This window comes from Tachypleus tridentatus, chromosome 4, assembly GCF_004210375.1.
Source record: "Tachypleus tridentatus isolate NWPU-2018 chromosome 4, ASM421037v1, whole genome shotgun sequence".
Classification (NCBI taxonomy): domain Eukaryota; kingdom Metazoa; phylum Arthropoda; class Merostomata; order Xiphosura; family Limulidae; genus Tachypleus; species Tachypleus tridentatus.
In genome coordinates this window covers 121,366,196-121,390,687 of record NC_134828.1, presented here as the reverse complement: position 1 = coordinate 121,390,687, position 24,492 = coordinate 121,366,196, and the positions used below count along the sequence as shown (strand labels likewise).

Here is a 24,492-nt window from a genome sequence, read left to right as displayed (position 1 = left end):
TTCTGTACAGCAATGTTTACCTAGTAAAAAAATAAAACAGAGCATTCTCTGTAGCAGTGTTTACCTAGTAAAAACACAAAACATTCTCTATAGCAGTGTTCACTTAGTAAAAACAGAAACCAGTAATTTCTATGTAACAATGCTTGCCTAGTAAAAACAGAACATTCTCTGCAGTAGTACTTGCCTAGTAAAAACAGAATGTTATCTTCAGCAATGATTGCCTAGTAAAAAAAAAAAGAGAGAGAGAACAATACTTTCTCTATACCAGTGTTTGCCAAGTGAAAACAGAACATTATCTATAGTTCTGCTTGTTTAGTAAAGGAAGAAACCAGTACTTTCCATATAGCAGTGTTTGCCTAGTAAAAGCAGAACATTCTCTGTAGCAGTGTTTGCCTAGTAAAAACAGAGCATTTTCTATAGTACTGCTTGCCAATTAAAAACAGTGCTTTCTGTATTGTAGTGCTTGCCTAGAAAAAACAGAACATTCTCTATAGCAGTATTTGCATACTATAAACAGAAAACAAAACATTCTCTATAATAGTGCTTACCTAGTAAAATAGAACTTTCTCTATAACAATGATTGCCCAGTAACAACAAACCCTTTTCTATAGTAGTGCTATCTAGTATAATAGAACTTTCTCTGTAGTTGTGTTTGCCTATTAAAATATAACTTTCTTTAAAGTTGTATTTGCCTGATAAAAAACATCAAACAGAACTTCCTTTAAGGCAGTGTTTACCTAGTAAAAACAGAACTTTCTCTATAGAATGGGCAAACCATATAGATATAAAATCTTTTCCTGCCAACACTGATTCAGAAACCTCTGTCTTTGTGACTTTGGTGCAGGTCTTACCCTTCTTTCCTTCATACCCTGTTCACACGAAACTCCAACCTCGACAATAAAGACAAGAGCAATCTTAGGATCATTTGGAACATCAGTCATTTTCACCTTGTTCCTCAGCATCAAAACTGAATCTGTTGAGCCACTGGAGAAAACAAAAGACATCACTGAAAAGACAATTTTGTGACACAACAATCACTTTAATACTGTAATTCTGCAATAAATGTGACTTACAAATCTAACACCATTAATAAGATTCTGTTGTTAAACCTGAATCAACACAACAAACATGTTTGTCAGGAATGATTTAGATACTTAGTAAGTTTGCCATTAAAGAAAACAAAAAACACAAAATAACTTTAGTCAATACACAACCAGTGATACTTTCTGTTGACTTTCATTGCAGTTATCAATTATAAATAATTAAATCATGGTAATGCTTTATTCAATGTTACTTATATGCCTCAGTTTTATTTGTTTTGCCATCGTAAACACCTGAACAAATAACCTTTTACTTATTATTTCCAATAACACTTTTCAATAAAGATAAATCACACAAGTCTCTGACACACTTTCTAACAAGAATAATAAATTACTAAATAAAAACATTATTTTACTCCCATTGTCTCCACAAAAGGTTTTATCCAATAATCCTAGATCTTAAAATTACTGGAAGAGTTTTAATTAATTCAATTGAAAAGTGAACAGTATGACTAATTTAACGTTTATATTCTTTTTTTATGAATGAACAGTTAGAACAAAGTGCTTTAAAACACTAGAGAAATATTTGAACATGTAATCCTCTAATGATTACACATTAGAACATGTACTGAAAGTTTGAAGACATTGCTTTAAGCACAAATAAAAACACCAGAGCAATATTTGAGCATGTAATCCTCTAATGATTACACATTAGAACATGTACTGAAAGTTTGAAGACATTGCTTTAAACACAAATAAAAACACCAGAGTAATATTTGAGCATATAAATCTCTTAGTTGCTTACACATTAGAACATGTTCAAATGGTTTCACAACAAAGCTTCAAACACACCACACACATGTATCAATATACTAAGCTCTAACTACTTACATATTAGAACCTGTGCTGGCAGTTCGATGATGGGTTTTTACATTAGATATATTTGTCAAACTGCTGCGACGAGCAAGTCGTTCTGGAAGAAGTTGTTGGACATCCGGACTAGTAACAAAGCACCATCCATTGTGAACTCCTATCTGAGAGAAACTGACACATACATAAGGAAAAAATTTTAAAAATAAAAAATATATAAAAATAATGCTCTCCTTTCTTGTAGGTGGATTTAAAAATATATATATTTATATATTTTGTGGGACTTTCACAAATACCTTTTATTGTTACTTTGCTCCTGTAGAGAAATGTGAAAGGGTTCCAAGCATGGTATGTTCAGTGAATAATATAGGTTTCTGATAGTTAACAACCTTCATAACCAACATGCACTCTTCTTTCAATAACTACACATTTAACCCCTGGTTTCTGCTTATTCAAAACTTTCACAAACAGCTTGCACCATTCTATCAACTACTGTATATTTAACCCCTAGTTTCTGCTAGTTAAAATCCTTCACAAAAAACCTGCATCCTTCTTTCAACAAAAATATATTTAACTCCTAGTTTTTGCTCGTTAAAAACCTTCACAACCAACCTGCATTCTCCTTCCAACTACTGTATATTTAACACCTGGTTTCACCTAATTAAAAACCTTCACAACCATCCTGCATTCTCCTTACAACTACTGTATATTTAACCCCTGGTTTTTGCAAGTTAAGACCCTTCACAACCAACATGCACATTTCTTTCAACTACTTAATATTTAACCCCTGGTTTCTGCAAATTAAAAACCTTTACAACCAACATGCACTCTTCTTTCAACTACTGTATATTTAACTCCTGGTTTATGCTAATTACGACCCTTCACAACCCACCTGTACTCTTCTTTCAACTACTGTACATTTAACACTTGGTTTATGCTCGTTATGACCCTTCACAACCAACCTGCACTCTTCTTTCAACGACTGTATATTTAACACCTGGTTTATGCTAGTTACGACCCTTCACAACCAACCTGCACTCTTCTTTCAACTACTGTACATTTAACACTTGGTTTATGCTTGTTACGACCCTTCACAACCAACCTGCACTCTTCTTTCAACGACTGTATATTTAACACCTGGTTTATGCTTGTTATGACCCTTCACAACCAACCTGCACTCTTCTTTCAACGACTGTATATTTAACACCTGGTTTATGCTAGTTACGACCCTTCACAACCCACCTGTACTCTTCTTTCAACTACTGTACATTTAACACTTGGTTTATGCTTGTTACGACCCTTCACAACCAACCTGCACACTTCTTTCAACGACTGTATATTTAACACCTGGTTTATGCTAGTTACGACCCTTCACAACCCACCTGTACTCTTCTTTCAACTACTGTACATTTAACACTTGGTTTATGCTTGTTACGACCCTTCACAACCAACCTGCACTCTTCTTTCAACGACTGTATATTTAACACCTGGTTTATGCTAGTTACGACCCTTCACAACCAAACTGCACTCTTCTTTCAACTACTGTACATTTAACACTTGGTTTATGCTTGTTACAACACTTCACAACCAACCTGTAATCTTCTTTCAACTACTGTATATTTAACTCCTCTAGCAGAATGCCCATCATTTTCATTCTTTTCCTGTTCCAATAAGTTTAAAAGTTCTTCTTCAAAGCTGGCCACTGTTGGCTGTATCTTTAAAGTGACTTTATCTAGTTGAAATGATGTCACCTTCTGCAATTTAGGTTTTCTGAAGTGATCCTTAACTGAAACGAAACAATTTGTTCTACAAGTATGAGATAAACAGAACATTTTTTGTGAATTTCTTAATGAAAATGAGGTGAAGACTTCTGAATATTTATTACAGTTCATTTAAAATACTAATTATCCTTTACTCACTTAAAAACACAAGAAGCTTCAGCTATAATAATTACATTGTAAGTATATTTTCACCTTAACAGTTCTACAAAAACAGCAGTTATAATTTTCATATATTGAATATGTATTTCCAACAGATACAATATCTCTTCTCCCAAACATAGCTACTCTTATTCAGGGCTACCCTCTATATCCAAAAATATTTTTGCATGCCACAAGCTTTGAGCTCCTATGATGAACATGTTTCAGATGTGTCTCACATGTAAATCCTCGTGACAATCTTCCATCAATAGAAATGCAATACACCTTCCTGTTGCATATGACTCATTCTATTCAATTCTACTGCACCATCACTTCAAGTTTTGACAGAAAATAGAAGCAACAGTTTTCAGTGTGAGAGTGAAGAAGTAACTACTGGAAATAAATTTTCAGAATAGGAGAATTATAACTTCTGACAAAGTACATTACCTTTCCTCACTGATATAGCTAGAACTGTACATTGAGAAGACAGATGGACTGATGCAAGGAAAAGATAGAACCAGCCTTCAAAAGTGTCCAAAGAATCTCTTAAAAGCAGATACACTCACAGCAGAGAATCACATATGAGACTGCAGCACTTCTGCATCAGATATGCTCTACATCTAGTGTAGAAAGAGTTGTCATAAATGTGGGTAGAAAATGGGAATAGCACATACAATGGGGAGGAAACAATGGTTGGACAGGGATCCAAACCATCTGATAATGGAAGCTCAATCCCTCTAATGGGGGTGAGAGTAAAAAAAAGATATGCTCCAAGGTGTAGTGAGGCACAATACACCACATGTGACAAGTCAAAAGCATTCAAAACCTAGCCACCAGGAACCAACATCCACGTGGAGTTAGGAAAGATAATTATACTGTTGGCAAGTCAACTACAATACAAAACCTGGCCATCTGATGTGGATAGGAAAGAGAATCATACCATCTTCATCTCAAATTCAGCAGTTCAAAAGAATATATCACACTCACTGATCTGTGAACAAAGCACATAATAGTAATGTGATAAAATGTTTAGGAATCCAGGAACCTGACATCCAAATGGATTTAATAATAAAGATGCTCCTGTATATTATGAAATATCTCATTCTAAACCAATCCAACAGGAGCTGCCCAGAGCAGAGTAATATCCACAGTATATAAAAACTTTTAAGGAATAGCCAAAGAGGAATAACCTTATTACCCTGAATGTTTATCCATCATGACCCACAATATGGTAGCAGTGAACATAAGACCAAATGAATGATGGAACAGAGACACCTGTAATACCCGTTTGAGCTTCATATTGATTGGTTCAGCTCTGAATCCACAATCCAGCCACAAGGATTTGACCATAGGGGGAATGATATGTTTATGGAAAATAAAACTAATGAAATTCACAGACTAAGAGAAAAAAAAAAGTCCTGATAAATGTGTGAAAAATAAAACATGAGAAAAAAGTTCAAACACAGGCAAAGTAAGACAATGAAGAACTACACTGACATATCAACCTGGAAGAACTGTGTACCTAGGAGGTCGACTAATCCAGAACGAATGCAACAATAGTGAGAGGGTAGGATAGGTAAAAACTTTATGATAACAGAAAAAATGTAAAGTGAAGGAAAAGGCACCCAATAACCCATTCCTGAGAAAGCAGAAGTCCCTTGATCAAACAGCCAAGTGAGTAAATCCCTAAGAAGAGGAACAGTGGGTCAAGCTGGTGAAAAACCCTGACTCAAAGACCTACAGTGGAAAATGTTCTATTTATGTTAATAACCATCCATAGAGGAAGGGCAAGTTAAATGTGTAAAAAAAGAAAGTCACTCGTCGTGACAATTCAGCCTTCTCACCAAGCAACAGATAATAACCAGATGTGAAGATGGAGACCACAAAGAACTAGATGAAATGTTAATTGCAGCTGGAGAAACTGCAGAAACAATGATTGTGTCAGCTTGTAAGGAGCAATCAGAAGAACTTTAATCAAAGTAGTGTGGATGATTGGAATCACCCTTCCTCAGTACAAAGTAACCTCTGTTTTGTGACATTGAGATGAGAAGTACAGAAGTATCTTACCAAAGGCATTGTCAGTGGAAAACATGAGGATCAAATAACCACTCCATCAGATAATTTTTTGTCTTGTCAGGTAAGATGATCTGTGAAAAAGTTGAATGCTTCTGGAACATTGCATGCAAGGAGACAAATACTAAGAATGTGAGCATGAAAATGGAAATCTAAAGTTTGATCACTAAGAGAAGGAGAATAGGTGCTGCTGTCTTGGTGATTGAAATAAACTACCACTATAGGATTGTCAAAATTAATCATGACTAGATGATTCCAAAGCATGAAGTATGGCTAAAAGCCCCATAACATTGATATGATAAAATCACTTGGCCAGAGACCTCTGAACTGAAGCTTCCTATTAATCAACCAATGCACAATTTAGATGAGGGGAAGAAAGTGGAACACCAAACAAAATGTGAACTGCTTGAAACACCAATGCAGATCATCAACATGGGAAGAATGAAAGAAAAAGGAACATCCAAGGAATCACATGCAAGGTTACACGGGTCAGACAAAGTCCACTGAAAAGACCACATATTCATTCAACCCAAGGGGATAAGTGTTTCCACAGAAGGCAATATCCCCAAAAGCAATTTCACCTCACAAGCAGTAATAAAGAAGTAAGGGAATGAAACAATGAAAGCTCCATTCGTGGAGTCAAAGAGGGAAGGTTGGGCCCAACTGAGATGTGTTAAAAAAAAACTCCCAAGTTGATGAGAGATCAGGTAGATATAAATAATGACTTCTCTAACTTAATTAACCAACCCATATGACCTAATTCTAAAAGAAGCAGATGAGTATGTTGAGTGGACTCCAGTGTGGAATGAGCTAATAAGTAGTGGTGTAAGTGCAACCCCTAAGCAAGTATCTGTTTGACAAACCCCTTAACCACTCAACAAAAGACGTACTGGGCTGATGGGTAGAGGATGAATTCATAACCTACCCTGTAATGAACAAACTGAAGATAACACCTTAACTGATGCAATATAGGAATACACAGATAAGCATTTGAGATTTCTAACTTGATCATCCTAACATTTGGAGAAAATGTTCATCTGAAGGTGAGAAAAGCAAGATAAAACCAAAAATTGATTGAGGTAGAACAAATCAGTCCCAGACCACCTGTCCTCAGTTTTCTTGAGTAACACAAACAGCATGGAGAAGAATGAGGTACAGGTTGTCTTTCTGGGAGAGAACATTCTGTACTGCTTAGACAGAAGTTGACTAGTAATAGAATCTCTAGGCTCCAGAAAAAATATGGGTACCTGAGATAAAGGAGGGGGGATAAAAAGATACAGTTAACAAATCCCTTGAATAATACCCAAATAATCCAAAGATATGTGATGAAATCAAGCCACATGAGAACAAAATCAGTCAAGTGAACCCACACTGTAGTTACAAGTACTGTTAGCAACATGTTTATGTATTGAATAATACAAGTGAAGGAACATCTAGAGGTAGGAACAAGTAAAACCTGGGAAGGAGTGGAACTAGAAACAGTAAGAGAGGATCATCTAAGCTCAGTACAAGGCAAACAATCAATCAAAGAAAAAAAGGATCGATTGGTGTCACACTGATTCCAGAAAAGATTTTGGAATATCTCCAAAAATGGAAAATTTACACATCCCAAAGATAAGTAGGTGGTAAAAAAAGCTGGAACAAAACAGCATCTCCTCACAAAAGATCTCAGCAACAAAAAAAACATGTGTAAGGGATGAGTCATAAAACAACAAATGTGTCAAAGTGGAGGTAACTAGAGAGAAGATATCATTCAAAAACCCCCTCAACATCTTGGTGAAGCCCCTTCAAAAGGAGGTGGGTAGTGGACAAATACAGTAAGAGAGTTAATAGGATAAGAAGAAAGTGGGAAAATTTAGTATGGAACAAATGAACAAAATTAGCAAGGTCTACCCCCTACATGAGAAAAATAGATTCCAGCTATTGAGAATCAAGAAAAAGAAAATAAATCTAATGGCAGGATAAAGCAAACTGATCCAAAATGTGCACCACATTTTCCCACTCATGCATCTGAGAAACAAATTGCTCTGCATGAGCCCTATTATTCGAAGAAGGAAGAAACACAAATTACTAAGACAACTTAGTATTGTGTAACAAAGAAGGAATATAATTATAAGAAATTGGAGAAATTTATAAAACAAAACACATATAAGAAATCATGTCCAAAAAAGCTGTAATAACCCTAGATAATTCTGTAGTAGATGCCTAAAAAGAAAAAGCGAATCAGGTGGAGAAAAAAGGCTGAAAAATATTTATCTCAAAGGTTTTGGCATGTTCAGTAGAAAAATAGACAACATCAGGTGAATAAGGCTGACTCATATAATGTTGAACTTCTCACATCAGGTGAATAAGGCTGACTCATATAAAGTTCAACTTCTCACAACAGGTGAATAAGGCTGACTCATATAATGTTCAACTTCTCACATCAAGTGAATAAGGCTGACTCATATAATGTTCAACTTCTCACATCAGGTGAATAAGGCTGACTCATATAAAGTTCAACTTCTCACAACAGGTAAATAAGGCTGACTCATATAATGGTTCAACTTCTCACACCAGGTGAATAAGGCTGACTTATATAATGTTGAACTTCTCACATCAGGTGAATAAGGCTGACTCATATGATGTTGAACTTCTCACATCAGGTGAATAAGGCTGACTGATATGATGTTGAACTTCTCACATCAGGTGAATAAGGCTGACTCATATGATGTTGAACTTCTCACATCAGGTGAATAAGGCTGACTCATATGTCGTTGAACTTCTCCCATCAGGTGAATAAGGCCTACTCATATAATGTTCAACTTCTCACATCAGGTGAATAAGGCTGACTCATATAATGTTCAACTTCTCATTGAATGAGAGCCAATAATTCCATAATCAATTCCAACACATACATACATACCTGCAACCTATTTAAGTATGCTAGTAAATGGTGTGACCTCCAAAACTAAAACTTGGACTTCAAATTGATCATCAAAGGCAAAATACAAATGCAACAGTGTTACAATAAATAAATTAAAATCTTGAAGAAAAAAACAGTAAATTAATCTCATGTTACCATAAACTGGAAAAATGAGAATAAAATTCCACTTGTGAATAAAACAGTTGAATCAACACTGAAAAAAAAAATTTAAAAATTTCCTGAGTTTAAAAAACAACACAATTGAACTAAAAATGTGTTGATGTGAGCAAACAAGAATTGAGGGAGGCAAATGTATCACAAAGGTGTTTTGTACTCCTTCTGATGGAGGGTTGTTGCATTGTGATCTGTTTGTAAGGCACTGTTAAACCATGCTGATCATGGGAGCTCAAGGCTGCATACAGAAGGCACCACTGAAGAAGAATAGCTACATCTTTAAGATTAGGTAATTTACCACATCAGGAGTACAGACACCGAGGTGACATTACGACTAAAAGTACAGAAAATTGACATGTAATTCTTATGTTGTTCTCATCACACACCAACAACCAGAATTCAATGAACAGATTAGCATTACAGACAAAAACAAGTTATATCAGAAAATAATTAAACTACTTTTTAAAACATAAAATACACAAGTTCAAAAAGCTACATAACTCCTTATCTTTCAAACTTCTAAAGATCAGATGCCATGTAGCTCTGATATTATTATGACCAAGTTTCTTGTTATTATTTTATTTGTAGGCCTAAATATTACAGAAAGTTTATTAATAGACCAGTTAAAACGTCTCTTCTCTACACCAGTTCTCTAAAACTGTAATAAAATCTTGTCATTTGCTAAACGAAACTAGCATTTTGAGTGCTTAATTTTTGGTTAACTTCGATTCATGCCAGTTGGCCAATCAAAAGGGAAACTGACCACTCATGTAGAAGGAAGAAACTAAAACAGTTTTTTATGACACTGAAGATAATTTCATAATTCATATAATTTACTGAAAACTGTAGAAACAAAAGTGCAATTTCATGCATAAATTATTATGAAAAGTAATTATCTCTCAAAAGATAAATGAAGGCTTATTCTTTATAACTTACTTGTAAGTACCATTTCTACTGCTGTATTGCCTTACTTTATGAGGTTAATGTGTAGGTTGACAGTTACTTGTAAGTACCATTTCTACTGCTGTATTGCCTTACTTTATGAGGTTAATGTGTAGGTTGACAGTTACTTGTAGGTACCATTTTTATACTGTATTGCCTTAACTTATAAGGTGAATGTGTAGGCTGACAGTTTCTTATAAGTACCATTTCTACTGCTGTATTGCCTTACTTTATGAGGTTAATGTGTAGGTTGACAGTTACTTGTAAGTACCATTTCTACTGCTGTATTGCCTTACTTTATGAGGTGAATGTGTAGGTTGACAGTTACTTGTAAGTACCATATCTACTGCTGTATTGCCTTACTTTATGAGGTGAATGTGTAGGTTGACAGTTACTTGTAGGTACCATTTTTATACTGTATTGCCTTAACTTATGAGGTGAATGTGTAGGCTGACAGTTTCTTGTAAGTACTATTTATACTGCTGTATTATCTTACTTTGAGGTGAATGTGTTGACTGACAATTACTTGTAAGTACCATTTCTACTACTGTATTATCTTTATGAAATATGTGCCAGCTGATGGTTACTTTTAAGTACTGTTTCTACAGCTGTATTATCTTATTTGATGAGATAATGTATTTCTAAGTATTATTTTCAATACTGTATTATCTTACTGAATGAGAGAATGTTCTTACAAGTACCATTTTCAATATTATCTTACTTGATGAGAGAATGTGCTTATAAATACTGTTTCTACAGCTGTATTATCTTATTTGATGAGAGAATGTATTTTTAAGTATTATTTTCAATACTGTATTATCTTACTGAATGAGAGAATGTGCTTATTAGTACCATTTTCAATATTATCTTACTTGATGAGAGAATGTGCTTATTAGTACCATGTCTTCTTCTGTATTATCTTACTTTATGAGAGGAATTTGTAGGCTGAATGTTAAGGAAATGACTTAATTGACTTAAATTTGTTTAACCTTATTGATTTGTACACCACACTACTGTAAGAACCTACACTTCTAATAGGTTGAGTAAAATGACTAACTTCCAGTCACTTTGTCTTCTGGTCCTTCCAATAATCCAGGCACATGCTCATTACCACCAATCAAAACATAATCTGGTATGAGATGGGCAACTTTCATCAAAGCTCTATGAGTTGAAACTGTGTAGAGTACTTCTAGTCCTAGAACTTTTTGAAACTGAGGGTGTCCTGCAAGTGAACATCTTGTGAGAAGGGCTGTATAAATTATTTTAAATTTTAGAACTTTATGTTGTGGAGAAGATCTTATACCAAGTACTTTAAGAATAAATACAGTGCAAAGTAGTAGTACACTAGAATTTTATTTTAAGATACTGTATTTATATATCTTGAGTGTAATAGCTCAAGACACAAAATCTTATGAATAAAACATTTCCACAATGTAAACAGAATTAGAAAGAAGTGAAAATCTTCACAATAAAATCAATCTTATTTATCATAAGTCATCTGTAAAGTTAACCAGGTCATCAAAACCTATCTAGTGCATCCTACAAGACACCAACCTGATTCTATATGACACTGGATCATTCCATGTCAAATCATCCAGATATTGGAAACTTTTCCAGGTGACCCCCTCAGAATGCCTTGAAAATATTCACATGTGCTCATCTACCCATACAATGAAAAATTACCAAAGATTAGATCAATATCTCTAATAGTTTCTGATTTACAGCCCTGTTAGTTAATTTTTTTGTATTTTTGGCGAATTCATTTTCAGGCAACTTTAGCTGCTTAAAGCTGCAAGAGTAATGGTGGTAGAAGGCTGAAATTTGCTACACTGACTGAATTAATCTCACAGAATTCAAAAATTGTCTCAAACCAAGTTTATTTCTCTTAGGATTTTCATAGTGAGGCTGTAAAATCACCTAAAAACCCAAAATCGTAAAAACATTGGTTTATTTAATAAGCCATAGCTCTAAGACTTAATACGATACAAAGCTGAATTTTGTTTTCAAATATCCTATAACATATCAGTTGATAAATCAACAATTGTTGTAATTAAAAGTCTATTAGATCTCCTGTAAAAATATGTAGTTGCATGCAACTTTTTATGATTTAGCTAAAAGTAGCCCTACTTCAGGCCACTGACCTGAAGTATCCTCTGACCATACATTTTTTGTTTACAAAAAAAAATCAATTCAGGTGTGTCACTGTGTGCAAATATATCCATACAATTTTGAAAAATACCTGTCAGAAATTTATGAATCCCACTGAAATATTCTAACCAGTGTTTCACAATGTTAAATAATGAAGTTGTAAGAAACAAGAAAGAATTAATTCATTTCTGAACAAGTTTATCGGCATAACTAGTTAGATCACATGGCAATGCAAATATATTGTGTATGCATTACAGTTATGCAGATAAGGCTGAGTTTCTTCAGTGGAAAATGAATCCAGTCTTTTTGGTCCAGTTTTACGGCAATACTTCTTTAAGTGACATGGATCAGCTAAATGAGTTTCTATACTGCACTCAGGTAAATCATGCATACCCTCCATCTCACTGGTCATAATGGTGTGATGATCCCTGACATTATGTCACTGACTTTTATACTAATCCATTATTGTGCAATAAATTAGGATTATGTCATCATCAAAATTTCTTCAATTATTAAAAGAATCTAGCCATTCTTGTGCAATGTAACCAAATGTGATTGGACAGATTTCTAATGTTTCAGGATGATGTAAGACAAAAAGTCAGTGGTCATACAATATATGATAATTAATTAAATTAATATTGCAGATGTATTGTTTATCTGAAGTTAAAACTAATATCAGCTTGATGAAGAATAGACAAATACTTCTGGTACTCTTCCCCACTGAGCTTTATTACATTTATATATTCAGTTGAAGTGACAGTTTTACCAGAAGTGAATTTTTGTGCAAAACATTAATTGAGTAAAACTGAAGCAATCAATAGGATCCTGGTTAGTAAAACTGAAGCAATCAATAGGATCCCGGTTTCCTACAATGATTGCAGAAATAAGATCTCAACAATCCCAAACAACCAATTTTTTTTTTACAAATATGTAATTCAAATAAATCAATTATTTTATTTTATGTTAATGTATTATTTTTCATAACCTTGATATTTTTGAAGATCATGTTCAGAGATGTAAGAATATATGGTTAAGGCTGATTAGAATATTTCGATGGGATTCATAATTTTTTTTAAAAATTGTATGGATATATTTGCACACAGTAACACACCTCAATTGATGTTGTTTTTCAAGTAAACAACGTATGGTCAGAGGATACTTTAAAAAATTATAACTCAAAAAGTAGGTTGAACACCATCTTGACTTTTTGTAGTTCATATTGAGAGATGCAAGAATATATGGTAGAAATCTGAAAAGGCTGAATAACTGGTGACATGGTCAAACAGTGGCCTGAAGTAGGGCTATTTTGGCTAAATCATGAAAAGTTGCATGCAACTACATATTTTTACAGAGATCTAATAGACTTTTAATTACAACAATTGCTGATTTATCAAATGATATGTTTTTGGATATTTGAAAACAAAATTCAGCTTTGTATCATATTAAGTCTTAGAGCTATGGCTTATTAAATAAACCAATGTTTTTTACGATTTTGGATTTTCAGGTTATTTTATAGCTTCACTATGAAAATCCTAAGAGAGATAAACTTGGTTTGAGACAATTTTTGAATTCTGTGAGATTAATTCAGTCAGTGTAGCAAATTTCAGCCTTCTACCACCATTACTCTTGCAACTTTAAGCAGCCAAAGTTGCCCAAAAATGAATTTGCCAAGAAAAAAAAAAACACACTAAAGTTTACAGTGCTGTAAATCAGAAACTATTAGAGATATTGATCTAATCTTTGGCAATGTTTCATTATATGGGTAGATGAGCACATGTGAATATTTTCAAGGCATTCTGTGGGGGTCACCTGCAGCCCCCTGGATGATTTGGCATGGAATGACCCCACTGTAAAAATCTAAGGATAAACAACAGTTATAATTGATCCTATAATACATGAATCTCATCTTAAGACACACCTCAACAAATCCAGGGTGCCAAGTTGCAATAGTGGCTAAATAATCAGTGATGTCGAGAAAACCCACTTGTAGAGAAATATATATGTAAAAACAGCTCATTTGGGTTGAGAAAATTTTTTACGTAGAGGAGTGAACAACGTTTCTACCTTCTTCGATCTTTGTGAACCTGACGATGACCGAAGAAGATCGAAACGTTGTTCACTTCTCTACGTAAAACATTTTCTCAACCCAAACGAGCCATTATTTACATATATAATAGTGGCTAAAACTTTCATTGTGGTGCGTAGTATTTTCTTCTATTTTATTTGTGCTATATAAAACTTTAAACTTGAACAGACATAAACTCTTTGAGGTGCAAAACTATCATTTCATTCTTTGGATCTGAAATCAAACTTTTTATTTCTAGAATTTTAATTGTACATTCAGTGCTTGATTATTTTTTCAGGAATGAAGCTCTGTGGTTGTAAAACACATTAGTAATTTAGAGACATTTTGTTTTCCTTTTTTCTCCTCAATTCAACCAGTCAGAGGACCAAAGACAATTAATTCATGAAACACTATAAAGTACTCATTAGCATCCACTCATTGCAGTGAAAGTAAACAAATAGAGGCCTCATTTCCTGTCACAAACAATAGTAAAGTCAGGTTAGGCACACCAAAAGGCCCTTGCTTATAACTGTACATTACTCTTGTGATGAGTAGGTCAGACCAATTCTGAAACAATCTACTTGGACTATTGATATCACAGTCATTATTCTTATTTTATTTTTGTTCATCACTAGGATCCACTTTAGTTATTCAGTCTACTATTTTAATAATTGTAGATAATGAAGTTTAATTTCAATGTATATATGTTAAATAATAAAGTTTAATAATGAAAGCTTTGTTTTTCAGTATAAAAGGGTATGTCTTGTACCATAACAGCACAACCAACTAAAAATATTTTCTATTAACTGATTTATATCAGGCCTGGCTTCTAACCTTTTGGGCTGGCTTTTATATTTGAAAATATTTGTCAAGATTTGTCTTATGTGATCATTTAGAACTTTTTTGTTGATCATAAGACAAGTCTTGACAAATATTTTCAAATATAAAAGCCAGTCTGAAAAGTTAGAAGCCAGGACTGATATAAAAACAAATTAATGGAAGATATTTTTAGTTGGTTGTATGGTGTATTATATGACCAACTAGAATTATATTGTTAATTTTATGGTGAGGTTTGTGTATTATACAATCAATTGGAACTTTTTTGTTGATCGTAAGGTGAGATTTGTGTATTATATGATTAAGATCAACAAACCAGTTCTAGGTGATCCTTTAATACACCATCATCGTGTTAAAATCACCAAAACAAACCTAGGTGATCCTATAATAACCAATCTCATCTTCAGTTCAACAAAACGCTCCCAATTGATCCTATAATATACCAGCCTCATCTTAAAACAAACAAAACTCTTCTATTTAATCATATAATAAACAACCTCATCTTGAGATCAACAAAACACTTGTAACTGATCCTAAAATAAACAACCTCATCTTGAGATCAACAAAACACTTGTAACTGATCCTATAATAAACAACCTCATCTTGAGATCAACAAAACACTTGTAACTGATCCTGTAATAAACAACCTCATCTTGAGATCAACAAAACACTTGTAACTGATCCCATAATAAACAACCTCATCTTGAGATCAACAAAACACTTGTAACTGATCCTATGATAAACAACCTCATCTTGAGATCAACAAAACATTGTGACTGATCCTATAATAAACAACCTCATCTTGAGATCAACAAAACACTTGTAACTGATCCTATAATAAAGAACCTCATCTTGAAATCAACAAAACACTTGTAACTGATCTATAATAAAGAACCTCATCTTGAGATCAACAAAACACTTGTAACTGATCCTATGATTCACCAACCTCATCTTGAGATCAACAAAACACTTGTAATTGATCCCATAATAAACCTCATCTTGAGATCAACAAAACACTTCTAACTGATCCCATAATAAACCTCATCTTGAGATCAACAAAACACTTGTAACTGATCACATAATAAACCTCATCTTGAGATCAACAAAACACTTGTAACTGATCCTATAATAAACAACCTCATCTTGAGATCAACAAAACACTTGTAACTGATCCCATAATAAACCTCATCTTGAGATCAACAAAACACTTGTAACTGATCCCATAATAAACCTCATCTTGAGATCAACAAAACACTTGTAACTGATCCTATAATAAACAACCTCATCTTGAGATCAACAAAACACTTGTAACTGATCCTATAATAAACAACCTCATCTTGAGATCAACAAAACACTTGTAACTGATCCTGTAATAAACAACCTCATCTTGAGATCAACAAAACACTTGTAACTGATCCCATAATAAACAACCTCATCTTGAGATCAACAAAACACTTGTAACTAATTCCATAATAAACAACCTCATCTTGAGATCAACAAAACACTTGTGACTGATCCTGTAATAAACAACCTCATATTGAGATCAACAAAACACTTGTGGCTAATCCTATAATAAACAACCTCATCTTGAGATCAACAAAACACTTGTAACTAATCCCATAATAAACAACCTCATCTTGAGATCAACAAAACACTTGTAACTGATCCCATAATGAACCTCATCTTGAGATCAACAAAACACTTGTAACTGATCCTATAATAAACAACCTCATCTTGAGATCAACAAAACACTTGTAACTGATCCTATAATAAACAACCTCCTCTTGAGATCAACAAAACACTTGTAACTGATCCTATAATAAACAACCTCATCTTGAGATCAACAAAACATTTCTAACTGATCCTATAATAAACAACCTCATCTTGAGATCAACAAAACACTTGTAACTGATCCTATAATAAACAACCTCATCTTGAGATCAACAAAACACTTGTAACTGATCCCATAATAAACATCCTCATCTTGAGATCAACAAAACACTTGTAACTGATCCCATAATAAACAACCTCGTAACTGATCCCATAATAAACCTCATCTTGAGATCAACAAAACACTTGTAACTGATCCTATAATTCACCAACCTCATCTTGAGATCAACAAAACACTTGTAACTGATCCTATAATAAACAACCTCATCTTGAGATCAACAAAACACTTGTGACTGATCCTATAAAAAACAACCTCATATTGAGATCAACAAAACACTTGTGGCTGATCCTATAATGAACCTCATATTGAGATCAACAAAACACTTGTAACTGATCCTATAATAAACAACCTCATCTTGAGATCAACAAAACACTTGTAACTGATCCTATGATAAACAACCTCATCTTGAGATCAACAAAACACTTGTGACTGATCCTATAATAAACAACCTCATCTTGAGATCAACAAAACACTTGTAACTGATCCTATAATAAAGAACCTCATCTTGAAATCAACAAAACACTTGTAACTGATCTATAATAAAGAACCTCATCTTGAGATCAACAAAACACTTGTAACTGATCCTATGATTCACCAACCTCATCTTGAGAACAACAAAACACTTGTAACTGATCCCATAATAAACCTCATCTTGAGATCAACAAAACACTTGTAACTGATCCCATAATAAACCTCATCTTGAGATCAACAAAACACTTGTAACTGATCCCATAATAAACAACCTCATCTTGAGATCAACAAAACACTTGTAACTGATCCCATAATAAACCTCATCTTGAGATCAACAAAACACTTGTTACTGATCCTATAATAAACAACCTCATCTTGAGATCAACAAAACACTTGTAACTGATCCCATAATAAACCTCATCTTGAGATCAACAAAACACTTGTAACTGATCCTGTAATAAACAACCTCATCTTGAGATCAACAAAACACTTGTAACTGATCCCATAATAAACAACCTCATCTTGAGATCAACAAAACACTTGTAACTGATTCCATAATAAACAACCTCATCTTGAGATCAACAAAACACTTGTAACTGATCCTGTAATAAACAACCTCATATTGAGATCAACAAAACACTTGTGGCTAATCCTACAATAAACAACCTCATCTTGAGATCAACAAAACACTTGTAACTAATCCCATAATAAACAACCTCATCTTGAGATCAACAAAACACTTGTAACTGATCCCATAATGAACCTCATCTTGAGATCAACAAAACACTTGTAACTGATCCTATAATAAACAACCTCATCTTGAGATCAACAAAACACTTGTAACTGATCCTATAATAAAGAACCTCATCTTGAAATCAACAAAACACTTGTAACTGATCTATAATAAAGAACCTCATCTTGAGATCAACAAAACACTTGTAACTGATCCTATAATAAACAACCTCATCTTGAGATCAACAAAACACTTGTAACTGATCCTGTAATAAACAACCTCATCTTGAGATCAACAAAACACTTGTAACTGATCCCATAATAAACAACCTCATCTTGAGATCAACAAAACACTTGTAACTAATTCCATAATAAACAACCTCATCTTGAGATCAACAAAACACTTGTGACTGATCCTGTAATAAACAACCTCATATTGAGATCAACAAAACACTTGTGGCTAATCCTATAATAAACAACCTCATCTTGAGATCAACAAAACACTTGTAACTAATCCCATAATAAACAACCTCATCTTGAGATCAACAAAACACTTGTAACTGATCCCATAATGAACCTCATCTTGAGATCAACAAAACACTTGTAACTGATCCTATAATAAACAACCTCATCTTGAGATCAACAAAACACTTGTAACTGATCCTATAATAAACAACCTCCTCTTGAGATCAACAAAACACTTGTAACTGATCCTATAATAAACAACCTCATCTTGAGATCAACAAAACATTTCTAACTGATCCTATAATAAACAACCTCATCTTGAGATCAACAAAACACTTGTAACTGATCCTATAATAAACAACCTCATCTTGAGATCAACAAAACACTTGTAACTGATCCCATAATAAACATCCTCATCTTGAGATCAACAAAACACTTGTAACTGATCCCATAATAAACAACCTCGTAACTGATCCCATAATAAACCTCATCTTGAGATCAACAAAACACTTGTAACTGATCCTATAATTCACCAACCTCATCTTGAGATCAACAAAACACTTGTAACTGATCCTATAATAAACAACCTCATCTTGAGATCAACAAAACACTTGTGACTGATCCTATAAAAAACAACCTCATATTGAGATCAACAAAACACTTGTGGCTGATCCTATAATGAACCTCATATTGAGATTAACAAAACACTTGTAACTGATCCTATAATAAACAACCTCATCTTGAGATCAACAAAACACTTGTAACTGATCCTATGATAAACAACCTCATCTTGAGATCAACAAAACACTTGTGACTGATCCTATAATAAACAACCTCATCTTGAGATCAACAAAACACTTGTAACTGATCCTATAATAAAGAACCTCATCTTGAAATCAACAAAACACTTGTAACTGATCTATAATAAAGAACCTCATCTTGAGATCAACAAAACACTTGTAACTGATCCTATGATTCACCAACCTCATCTTGAGAACAACAAAACACTTGTAACTGATCCCATAATAAACCTCATCTTGAGATCAACAAAACACTTGTAACTGATCCCATAATAAACCTCATCTTGAGATCAACAAAACACTTGTAACTGATCCCATAATAAACAACCTCATCTTGAGATCAACAAAACACTTGTAACTGATCCCATAATAAACCTCATCTTGAGATCAACAAAACACTTGTAACTGATCCTATAATAAACAACCTCATCTTGAGATCAACAAAACACTTGTAACTGATCCCATAATAAACCTCATCTTGAGATCAACAAAACACTTGTAACTGATCCTGTAATAAACAACCTCATCTTGAGATCAACAAAACACTTGTAACTGATCCCATAATAAACAACCTCATCTTGAGATCAACAAAACACTTGTAACTGATTCCATAATAAACAACCTCATATTGAGATCAACAAAACACTTGTGACTGATCCTGTAATAAACAACCTCATATTGAGATCAACAAAACACTTGTGGCTAATCCTACAATGAACAACCTCATCTTGAGATCAACAAAACACTTGTAACTAATCCCATAATAAACAACCTCATCTTGAGATCAACAAAACACTTGTAACTGATCCCATAATGAACCTCATCTTGAGATCAACAAAACACTTGTAACTGATCCTATAATAAACAACCTCATCTTGAGATCAACAAAACACTTGTAACTGATCCTATAATAAACAACCTCATCTTGAGATCAACAAAACACTTGTAACTGATCCTATAATAAACAACATCATCTTGAGATCAACAAAACACTTGTAACTGATCCTATAATAAACAACCTCATATTGAGATCAACAAAACACTTGTAACTGATGCCATAATAAACATCCTCATCTTGAGATCAACAAAACACTTGTAACTGATCCTATAATAAACAACATCATCTTGAGATCAACAAAACACTTGTAACTGATCCCATAATAAACCTCATCTTGAGATCAACAAAACACTTGTAACTGATCCTATAATAAACAACCTCATCTTGAGATCAACAAAACACTTGTAACTGATCATATAATTCACCAACCTCAGATTGAGATCAACAAAACACTTGTAATTGATCCTATAATAAACAACCTCATCTTGAGATCAACAAAACACTTGTAACTGATCCTATAATTCACCAACCTCATGTTGAGATCAACAAAACAGTCATAATTGATTCTATAATCTCATATTTTGTTCCACAGCTGTGGCATATCAAGTAACAGCTACATGTGACTACATATAAATCTACCAAACTACACCTCAGAAGAATTAATGCTTATATGCACAAGTACATTACTAAAATGATCAAAACATCTTGACCTATCTGAAACCAAGTTCTCATGTTGTGATATTAATAAACCAAAAACAATTTATAAACATATATTACTTAAGAATTGTTATTAGTGACATCAAGCTACCTCATTTGTTCTTAAGGTTAAAAATTTATTACTCAATGTACATGAACTGGCTAAAAATATGGGATATAACTTACTGTCAATAGGTTGTTTGGTTAGAAGTAATACTCTTGGTGTTCCATAATACAATGGTAACCTATAGGTTTAAAAAACGTCAGCAAAGTACTATGTATAAGTACTGAGACAAAATATGTTACACGCATCAAACTAAAAAAAAATTAAAATTTAAAAATACTGTGACACGTATTGTACAAGTTTTCAAACTAAAATACTTTAATATTTACAAATAAATTATTTCATTCAATAGAAGAGCAAACTGAAAATTACTAATGTTCCTATACCAGAGCACTAAATACACATAACAAACCAACATACTGTGATTTACACAAGAAGTCATCAGCTATAAATGAAACAGTCAAAAATATTGAAATCTACACACTGAAACAATACTTATATAAAACAACAGTGAAAAATACTGAAATCTACACACTGAGACACTATTTGTACAAAATAAGAAAGTGAAAAATACTTCAATCAATAAACCAAGACACTACTTATATGAAAAAAAAGTAAAAAAAAAAAGAAATCTACACACCAAGACACTACTTACGCAAAACAACAGTGAAAAATATTGAAATCTACACACTGATACACTACTTCACAAATCAAGTCAAAAATACCGAAATCTACACACTGAGACACTACTTATACAAAATAAGAAAGTGAAAAATACTGAAATCTACACACTGAGACACTACTTATACAAAATAAGAAAGTGAAAAATACTTAAATCAAGAAACCAAGACACTACTTAGATAAAACAACAGTAAAAAATACTGAAATCTACACACCAAGACACTACTTCACAAATCAAGAAAGTCAAAAATACTGAAATCTACACACCAAAACACTACTTATACAAACTAACAAAGAGAAAAATACTAAAATCTACAAAGAGAGACACTAATCACATAAAAGTAAAAAATAGTGAAATCTACACACTAAGACACTACTTATACAAAACAACAAAGTGGAAAATACTGAAATACATACTTCTCATACAAAACAACAGTAAAAAATAGTGAAATCTACACACTAAGACACTACTTATACAAAACAACAAAGTGGAAAATACTGAAATACATGCTACTCATACAAAACAACAGTAAAAAATAGTGAAATCTACACACTAAGACACTACTTATACAAAAAACAACAAAGTGGAAAATGCTGAAATACATGCTACTCATACAAAACAACAGTAAAAAATAGTGAAATCTACACACTAAGACACTACTTATACAAAACAACAAAGTGGAAAATACTGAAATACATGCTACTCATACAAAACAACAGTAAAAAATAGTGAAATCTACACACTAAGACACTACTTATACAAAACAACAAGTGGAAAATACTGAAATACATGCTACTCATACAAAACAACAGTAAAAAATAGTGAAATCTACACACTAAGACACTACTTATACAAAACAACAAAGTGGAAAATACTGAAATACATGCTACTCATACAAAACAACAGTAAAAAATAGTGAAATCTACACACTAAGACACTACTTATACAAAACAACAAAGTGGAAAATACTGAAATACATACTACTCATACAAAACAACAGTAAAAAATAGTGAAATATACACACTAAGACACTACTTATACAAAACAACAAAGTGAAAAATATCAAAATATACCCACTAAGACACTACTCATACAAAACAACAAAGTGAAAAATACTGAAATCTACACAATAAGACATTACTGATACAAAAGAAACTGAGAAATGTAATGTTTAAACACCAGACAATGCTTATACATTACATGAAACTGACAAATGCTGACATTTATGCACTAAGATATCACTGATACATAAGAAACTGAAACATAAGTACTTATTATTGCACAGAATTTTTCATTGATCATAATATTAGTAAGACAAGAAACATTAGCAAACAACCAAAGTAACAATGTACAATTACACATTTTCAGCTTCAGTTATGAGGAATTAGCCAATATGAAGAGAGAAAATGTGTTTATAACAGAAGTCCTTAAAGCAATTATCATTATTTTATATCAATCTGAAAATTACTACACCTAATACATTTCACTATGAAACTTTAATATTGACATGTTTTAATAAACTACATAACCTTCATGGTAAAACATTACAAGAATAAACTGATAACAAATATTCTTTGTACTAAATCAACAACCATACCAAATGAGTGTAAGATTTTAAATACTTTAGAAACTGCTCATGTTAACATTTATTTTGTAAGTTTCTAAAGCACCACATAAGACACTTTTCCATTTTTCTTACAGAAAAAGAAGTCTCCATTTGCTCAAATTGAGAAGTATTTAATGGTACATAAATGAATTGTTTACATTTCAAGAAATATGTTAACCTGAGCACTTTATAGAGAAAAACCTGTGTGTTTAAGGAACAAGAACACCTACTTTTGTATAGGAGTTGGTATACCACTGAGCAGGTCTACTGCTTGGGAAGGATGAAAACAGTTTAAAATGAATCCCCATGCTACAGATATCTGTCTGTCTGGCTTAATTCCTACAAGCTCTACCACTAATGTAACATCAACCTCCAAGGTTTCTACACAGACATAGACATTCTACAAAAGAAAGAATAATTTATAATGATATAATTTAATTACTCCATAATTTGTCACCAAAATAACATTATTTTTCAAAGTGGATAAACAACATGAAGAATAATACAAAAAGTTAGCATCTGGTTTAATTACTACATGGTCCATTGACAATTTAACAATTTCCAATCTTGCTACACATACATAAATATTGCACAAATAATAAAGGATTCTCGAAGTCAACTACCCTAGAGGTTGAAGCCTGAAAACAAAGGATACCTGATTAATCAGTGGTGATAAAAACAGCACATGTGTAGGAAAGAGTCTTCTGTGCTTCACTCTTAAAACTGGGGGAGATTGATGCTTTGAATAAGTGGCTGCACACAATTCGACCTTAGCAAAGCAAAGGTCATTTACTAAAGAAAGTGCAGTATTTTGAAAAGTCATTATGCATGAATCAGGAAACTGAACAGGCTTTCCCTCCAGTGCTAGCTTTTCCCATGGTAGTCAACAGAAAGTATGGTCTAGAATGAACATGTATGCTCTGTGAGGCAACAATGGATACTGGATAGGTTTCAAAGAAGAGATGAAACTTTAACTAAAGTAGGCAAAGAAATAAATTAAGTACTTACACCATTAAAACATGCATGTAAACTGAAAAATGGTGACTAGAAGGAAAAGTTGAAATGGATAGGAAACTATCAGATGAAGAAGAAGGTATATTAGATGTTGCCCATTTTCCTGTGTTTAAAATCTTTTCCAATTCCCACCAAGAAATGACAGAGTGGGTAAAGAACAAATATTATGAGAAGTGACACGATATAATCTGAAAATGTCA

General features: G+C 33.0%; 1 protein-coding gene across 6 annotated transcripts in view; it reads right to left on the bottom strand.

The window, feature by feature from the left end:
* LOC143249958 (nephrocystin-4-like) overlaps positions 1–24,492 on the bottom strand; it is a 94,757-nt gene that overhangs the window by 57,456 nt on the left and 12,809 nt on the right. For 5 of the 6 annotated variants that reach the window (XR_013028050.1, XR_013028055.1, XR_013028052.1 and 2 more), the window contains 6 exons: positions 23,509–23,678; positions 21,113–21,171; positions 10,981–11,172; positions 3,503–3,696; positions 1,932–2,074; positions 852–984 (listed from right to left, as the gene is read on the bottom strand). The gene's annotated coding sequence lies outside the window, so the exon portion shown is untranslated. The remainder of the gene's footprint in view (positions 1–851; positions 985–1,931; positions 2,075–3,502; positions 3,697–10,980; positions 11,173–21,112; positions 21,172–23,508; positions 23,679–24,492) is intronic. The other variant, XR_013028054.1, reaches the window with a different exon arrangement.